At 42.3% G+C, this 6,902-nt stretch overlaps 1 pseudogene across 1 annotated transcript; it reads left to right on the forward strand.

Moving 5' to 3' along the window:
* The first annotated feature begins 654 nt into the window (after positions 1-654).
* On the forward strand, positions 655-2,886 carry LOC146675010 (cornifelin homolog B-like; annotated as a pseudogene). The gene is made up of 4 exons (XR_014909881.1): positions 655-869; positions 1,186-1,296; positions 1,884-2,029; positions 2,617-2,886. The product of XR_014909881.1 is annotated as a cornifelin homolog B-like (transcript).
* Positions 2,887-6,902: the final 4,016 nt, after the last annotated feature.

Below are 6,902 nucleotides of genomic sequence, written 5' to 3' on the forward strand. Positions count from 1 at the left end.
ACACAGTCCCACTTTTAACCCCAGACTTTGGCACAGTCATCTCTTTTTACGTGACATCCTCTGGCGGTTAATAAACAGCCTGCCATATGTTTCTGTTTAGGCTGAAATTAGTTTCATGTTTGGAGCCTTACAATGACAGAACTGCATTAAGCAAACGTAACAAGCCTTTTTACAAAATGTAAGGAGTACAAAGTACAGATATTTGTAGTACAAAATAGTCAGAAAAAAAAGCAACCCAAAAACATCTGCCAGTACAATACAAATTAGGAGTGTGTGTGCGTATCTCGGCACCTCCCCTTCCTGTTATTGGCCTGTGCTTAAATGCTGGTGTTTCCTCATTTTTTCTGTTGTTTTGAAAGCTCAGAGAACCAGCAAAAGTAACAAGCCTTTTTACACAATGGAGTAGAAAGTACAGATATTTGTAGTAAAAAGTAATCACTAAAAAAACACTACTTAAGTACAGTACAGATACCTGAAGTACAGTAATGAAGTATTTGTACTTTGTTACTTTCCACCTCTGGTGTCAAGTGTGTTTGGATTGACAGCAGAAGTACTGATGGATTCATAGAATAAGTCTTGTTGCTGCTCATCGGTTAAGCAGTGTGTTTTCCTTTCACAGCACTGAAGCAGGGGCTCAGTGAATTCCTAAACATTCGTCATAGCAGTTACTGTGTGTGTGGACTTCCCATCAGGCTCAGCCCTCCGCGGCTCATAAGTAATCCCAAAACATCTGGCAACCCAGTAAAACTTAGATGTGTGCGTACTCTCGGCACCTCCCCTTCCTGTTATTGGTCTGTGCTTAAATGCTGGTGTTTCCAAACTTTTTCTCTTGTTTTGAAAGCTCAGAGAACCAGAGAAGACAAAAGAAGGTAAGAAAAACATTTTACACTGATGAACAGCTTAAGAGAATCAGAAATCTTTGTAAAATCATGAATGTAATACGTGGTAACATTTTTCTGAGGAAGTCAGAGATAATAAATCTGTGCATAAAAACGGTGTCAGCTCTTTTGTCTGGGCCGTACATAAATCATTTGTACAGCTGGCCCAAGATATTTGTTGTCATCCTGTTATACTTATAACATGTATCAAAATCAATCTTTCACCTTTTTCATAATCTAGCATTAAATTTCTCTTTTCACAAGATAACCACTACAGCGTTTCAATCTGTGTCTGTGTTTCCTACAGGCATGGCCGTCCACCAGCAGCCCACCCAGGTGGTGACAGTCATCAGGACCATTGAAAACTCTGGCCAATGGAGCACCGACCTCTGTGATTGCTGCTCTGATATGGAGAGCTGTAAGTAAACCCAGGAAACCCTACAAACAGCAGTGATTTCTGCATGAACGATCTCCTCAGACTTTGTTTGCAATAAGCTAACCGAGTGTTTAAAGTCAGTAAAAAATCAAGAATAAATGAACTATCTGAGACTACATGATAGCAATGATCATTTAGTAGCATTATGGAGTTTTTCATTATTTTACATTTTTCACCAGAAAACTGACTTTTCGTAATTGGAGTGGAAATGTCTCAAATGTTCAACTTAAACTTAATGACTCCTTTTATGATAGCATAGAAAATCAGACTTAGAGTGTCCCAAATATATTTTTTTACTATCAATAAATAATAACAACAACAACAACAACAACAACAATAATAATAATAATAATAATAATAATAATAATAATAATAATAATAATAACAATAAAATAGAAGTCCAGTCTCTCTGTGGTTGGATTCAGGGAAAGTTGAAATAGCAAAAATTCAAAGTTTTTTTGCTCCCCTGGAACATCCAGGTTGGTTGGTTTGTTGTAGTTAATAAAAAAATAGTAAATAATATATATACATAAATATTTATTTATATATGTATATATTTCTCCCCAAAGGTTGCTGTGGCCTTTGCTGCTTCCCCTGCATGCAGTGTGATGCAGCCAATAAACATGGATGGTGCTGTGCAATGCCACTCCTGGACGTTTGTGGTGTGGTGTCCTGCTTACTCCGTCAGTCTATCAGAGAGCGCCACAACATCTATGTAAGGCTGGGTTAGAGATGGAGGATATTGTTACAAACTACATTTAAAAGATAGATGCGGTCACTAGAGGAAGTGCACTTTTATAACTTCTGCACTGGCTTCACTTTTAAGCCCTGGAGGTTTCTGCTTGTAAAATGAACTAACATAACATCTAAATGTAAATTTTATGAGATTCAAAAAATGCACACAAATTGTGCTTTGTGCAGATCCTTCTCACTCACCCTCACCTCTCATGGTCAAACTGAGATAAAGTAACCACATCATGCAGTGCCATCATAAAAGTGACCTGGATAAAACTTGTGGTATTTTGCAATCCGTAGAGTTTATAATGGAGAAGCTTGAGTTGAGAAAGAGGAAGTGTAAAGTTCTTCAAATCTGAACTCTCTTGCCCTCACTGTGGGGGAAAAAGCTGCGGCTTCTTGTTTTGACAAACTCTCAGATATTTGGTTACCCAGCTCTACACAGGGACACAGCTGCCGGATGAGGGGATGACAACACCCCACTAAACTTTTATGTCTGAGGGGTAACAACAGTAACTCCTGCTGCTTCATCCTCTGTCTATCTGCTTCTTCTTCTCCATCCTGCAGGGCTCGTTCACTGATGACTGCTGTAAGGTGTGCTTTTGTTACCCGTGTGTTTGGTGCCAGATGCATCGTGAGCTGAAGCTCAGGCAATACCATTAGCCCGCCACCTCGACTGTGATCAGCACGCAAGTTGTCTGTGGATATGATGCAAACGTTTTGGCTGTGTGATGAGGGCTTATGTCACTGCTGAACCAAAGTGCTTTAAATCTGTTGTCATATAATATGTTGAACGCCTATGTGACTTTTTCAGGCCAATAAAATCCTGTAATTCTATGCAACATCATGTGTGAGATTAATTGTCCTCTTCTGCAGAGTTGAGTTTAACCAGTGTTCAGATAAAGACTTGTCATATTCATTAATTGTTAACTTTGATAGGATACAGAGAAGGACATTGTAAGGTCACACTGTCCATTCATATAACTTTTCACAGTATTATAATATTTGTAAATGAAATACAGTGGCCTGCAAAAGTATTCGGCCCCCTTGAACTTTCCACATTTTGTCACATTACAGCCACAAACATGAATCAATTGTATTGGAATTCCACGTGAAAGACCAATACAAATTGGTGTACACGTGAAAAGTGGAACGAAAATCATACATGATTCCAAACATTTTTTACAAATAAATAACTGAAAAGTGGGGTGTGCGTAATTATTCAGCCCCCTGAGTCAATACTTTGTAGAACCACCTTTTGCTGCAATTACAGCTGCCAGTCTTTTAGGGTATGTCTCTACCAGCTTTCCACATCTAGAGACTGAAATCCTTGCCCATTCTTCTTTGCAAAACAGCTCCGGCTCAGTCAGATTAGATGGACAGCGTTTGTGAACAGCAGTTGTCAGATCTTGCCACAGATTCTCGATTGGATTTAGATCTGGACTTTGACTCGGCCATTCTAACACATGGATATGTGTTAGCCACCTGGCCTGGAGCCCAGTTAGCCACCTGGCCTGTAGTTCAGTCGCCAACTCCACTACCATTTTCACCTCAACTTCAGTCGCCCCCTGTTCAGTTTTCTGTGTCGTCGTTAGCCCAGTTCCCTGTTCAGTTGCCGCTAGCTCAGTCTTCACCTCCACCACAATCTGCCCTGCTACCTTTAGCTCAGTCTTCAGCCCCGTCAGCCACTCAGCCACTATCACAATCAGAATCACTACAACCTTTGTTACAGTCCATAACTCAGTCAGTACCTGAGTTAGTAGCGCAGTCATTAGCTTTGTCACCAGTTCAGACTCCAGTGTTGTCACCCATCCAGTCAGTCACTCATCTACACCTTTAGCCAGGGACCTCAACGCCTTCTGGCCATGCATCAGCTCCTGCTGGAAGCTCGAGTGAGCCAATCCAGCATTTCGTGGCTCCCACGCCGCTGTCTGTCTCAGCTGGCAGTTCAGGAGAACTGATTCAGCAGTCTGCCTCTGCGTCCAGTCGTCTTGTGTTTTAGTTGGGGGTTCAGGAGAACCCGGCCAGCATCAAGCCACGTCAGCTGGGGGTTCTGGAGAACCCGGGGCCATCTGCTGCACTGGTTGGGGTGAGGGGAGGAACACAGGAAAAAAGACATGCTGTGGAAGAGAGCCAGAGATTAAAAATAAGTAATGATTCAATTCATAGAGGTCTATTAAGGATATATAAAGTTGGGTTTCATCGGCTTTTGGTCTATATGAGTAACTTATCATGACCAAACATTTGATGATTGTCTTTGCATCATTCAAGTGTGCCACCGGAGCGGAAAGGCTGATTATGTTTCCAAGATGGTTTGTGTTTTTTAAAAGGAAGGAAACCTTCCTCAAAGCGGGCAGAGCAGTGGAGCCGCCGAGGGAAAAGCACACGATACAAAAACTGTAGAATTAAAAATATAATTTATTATGTTTAAATAGTTAAAAATATAAAATGAATTAAAACAACCTTGGCCAAGGGAAGACACAATAAAAATCAATAACACACAACATTAAAAGTCCAGTGGAATCCACCACGGCCTAAAAGTCACAGAAAAACTAAGAAATCCAGCGTAGTAATAAAAGAGGGAAACCCAGCAGAGTCCTCGCCTTCCTCCTCGCATTCCACGTCCTGGTGCACTGAAGAAAGGGAGGGAGCGGCAGTCACTATTCCTTTGGCAGTTTACTTTATAAAAAGGATAAGTCAAAGACTTACCCGGGTGGGCAGAGCTCTCAACTCCGCCCGCCACTTCCTCAAACTGCAATCGGCACCGCGGTCTCACTGCTTCTGTTCTCCCGCAGTGCACGAGCTGGCTCTTGTCGTTATTGCCACCAGACTGCCGCTACGCGTCCCTAGTCGCTGGTCATCTGCCTTTTTTTCCTCTGATCGTTTCCCCTTTCCAGTCGCTGGTAATCTCTCTTCCCAGTCGCTGGTCGTCTGCTCCATCTGATCATCTCTACTCTCTGATCGTCTCTCGCTCTCCCCTCTGATCGTCTGTGTCTTTCCTCTGTCTGTCTCGCATTCTCCGTGTTACAGTTTTGTTGAACACCGGCTCCAAACCTCTTATGTGTCCTTGAGCACTCTGTAAATTACCTTTTCTTTTCTCTCAGGTGTGTCCAATTAGTAAAAACGGGGGAAAAGGCGGAGTCTCTCCAGGACAATTTGCCGGCAACTAAAAACATGCAAACTAAATAAAACACTGCACAAAATACATGCAATATAAAAAATAAATATATACACTTCACATAAAAATACAGCACAGCAAAACAACGTCCGTCTTCCCTGGATGACACAAGCAAAACTTAAATTTTATTAAGGGTCACACACATCAACCATAACATGCCAGCTGATGTGAACCTGATCAGATGTTGTGGTTTTGAAAACACAGAAGCTCTTTTTGCTGTTACATGATGTTACTTATAAGTAACAGATTACACCAGTAAGTAGCAGACAGGTCTGGCCCGAATCTGGTGTCAAGCCGGCACTGCTGGCTGACTTGTGGCATGGTAAGTGGTATGTCATCCAGATACGGGCCAGGCCCGGCGTAGATGGCACTGTTTATGCGGTGGCATGCCACATCTGGCCCAATTGTGGTTTGGTTTATGTGGCCCAGGCTCATAGAAAACAGGTCTGAGTAACTGGTGTCATGGCAGGGTGTATGTCAACCAGATGTGGGCCAGTTCTGGCAATGATGCCCCTATTTATGTTCCTATTTTGCTACTTTAGTTTGAAGACCCAAATGCCATGTTGCAATCCAATACTGCTATGGTAGCCAATGCTTCAAATGCAGGTTTGTGAGTGTACACTTTATCCAAAACCTAGTGAGGGCTTACTCATGTGTACCACTGGTTGGCTGTAGCTCAGGAGGTAGAGCAGGTCACCTCCTGACTGGAAGATTTGTGGTTCGATCCCTGGCTTCTCTACTCTGCATGTCAAAAGTGTCAATGTAGTTAAGAAGTGTGCAATTTAGAGAAAGTGTGTGACTGATTGAATGTGGCTTGTTGTATAGATCACTTTGAGTAATCTGGGAGAGTAGAAAAGCACTATATAAGAATCAGTCCATTCATTTTCTGAACAGAGTTTTGTCGTGGTACTTTTGCACTATTATGTTCTGGCACATGTTGTTATTACATGGCTTGATTAAGGTACACATTAGGCTGACATCTTGGGCCAGAGCTGAAACTGTTCTGGGCCAGCACAGGGCCAGCAGTGTGTCTGCAACTGGCCTTGTGCTGGCCCATGTGTGGGCCACCTCTGGCAAACCAGATCTGGGCCACCAAAGGGCCGTCATTCTTTGCGGCATGTGGGCCATGTGTAAGCACATTGTGTGGACTAGATCCAGGCCATACCAATTTGGCTATGTGGGATGTAACAGCATTTTTGTGACCTACAACACTATTTCCACATGGATAAGTAAATATTTATCTATGTACATGTGCATTATTATCCAGTTAATCTCCTCTAGCAGCTCATTTAGTCATGGCTTCCAAGCATTCTTTTGTCTGTATGTCAGTAAATGTAGTGAAAGACTGACATATTGGGGCCAAATGTTTATGAATGTAACCAGTTTAGTTTGTTTGAGTGTGTGTGTTTGGAATGATCGCAGAAGTATTAACAGACTGGCACAAGGGGGTTTAAGATTTCACTCCTACCTCTATGTTCGCAAAATAAAAAAGTAGCCCAGCTACATCATGGCAGAATAGTAATATATTAAAAAACAGCATTTTCTATAGACTTTGTCTTCTTGACCATTTGTCTGTGAGGGTCTGGGCAGGCTGGGGCTGGTTCTGTTTTTAGTTTATGCTTGGTATGCTGTGGGCGGAGCTGCAGGGGCTGAGGTTTGTTCCACTCAGCTGTGT

The sequence above is a fragment of the Rhamphochromis longiceps genome, linkage group LG3 (genome assembly GCF_057381845.1).
Source record: "Rhamphochromis longiceps isolate RC_006_pf linkage group LG3, R_longiceps_female_GT1.1, whole genome shotgun sequence".
Taxonomy (NCBI): domain Eukaryota; kingdom Metazoa; phylum Chordata; class Actinopteri; order Cichliformes; family Cichlidae; genus Rhamphochromis; species Rhamphochromis longiceps.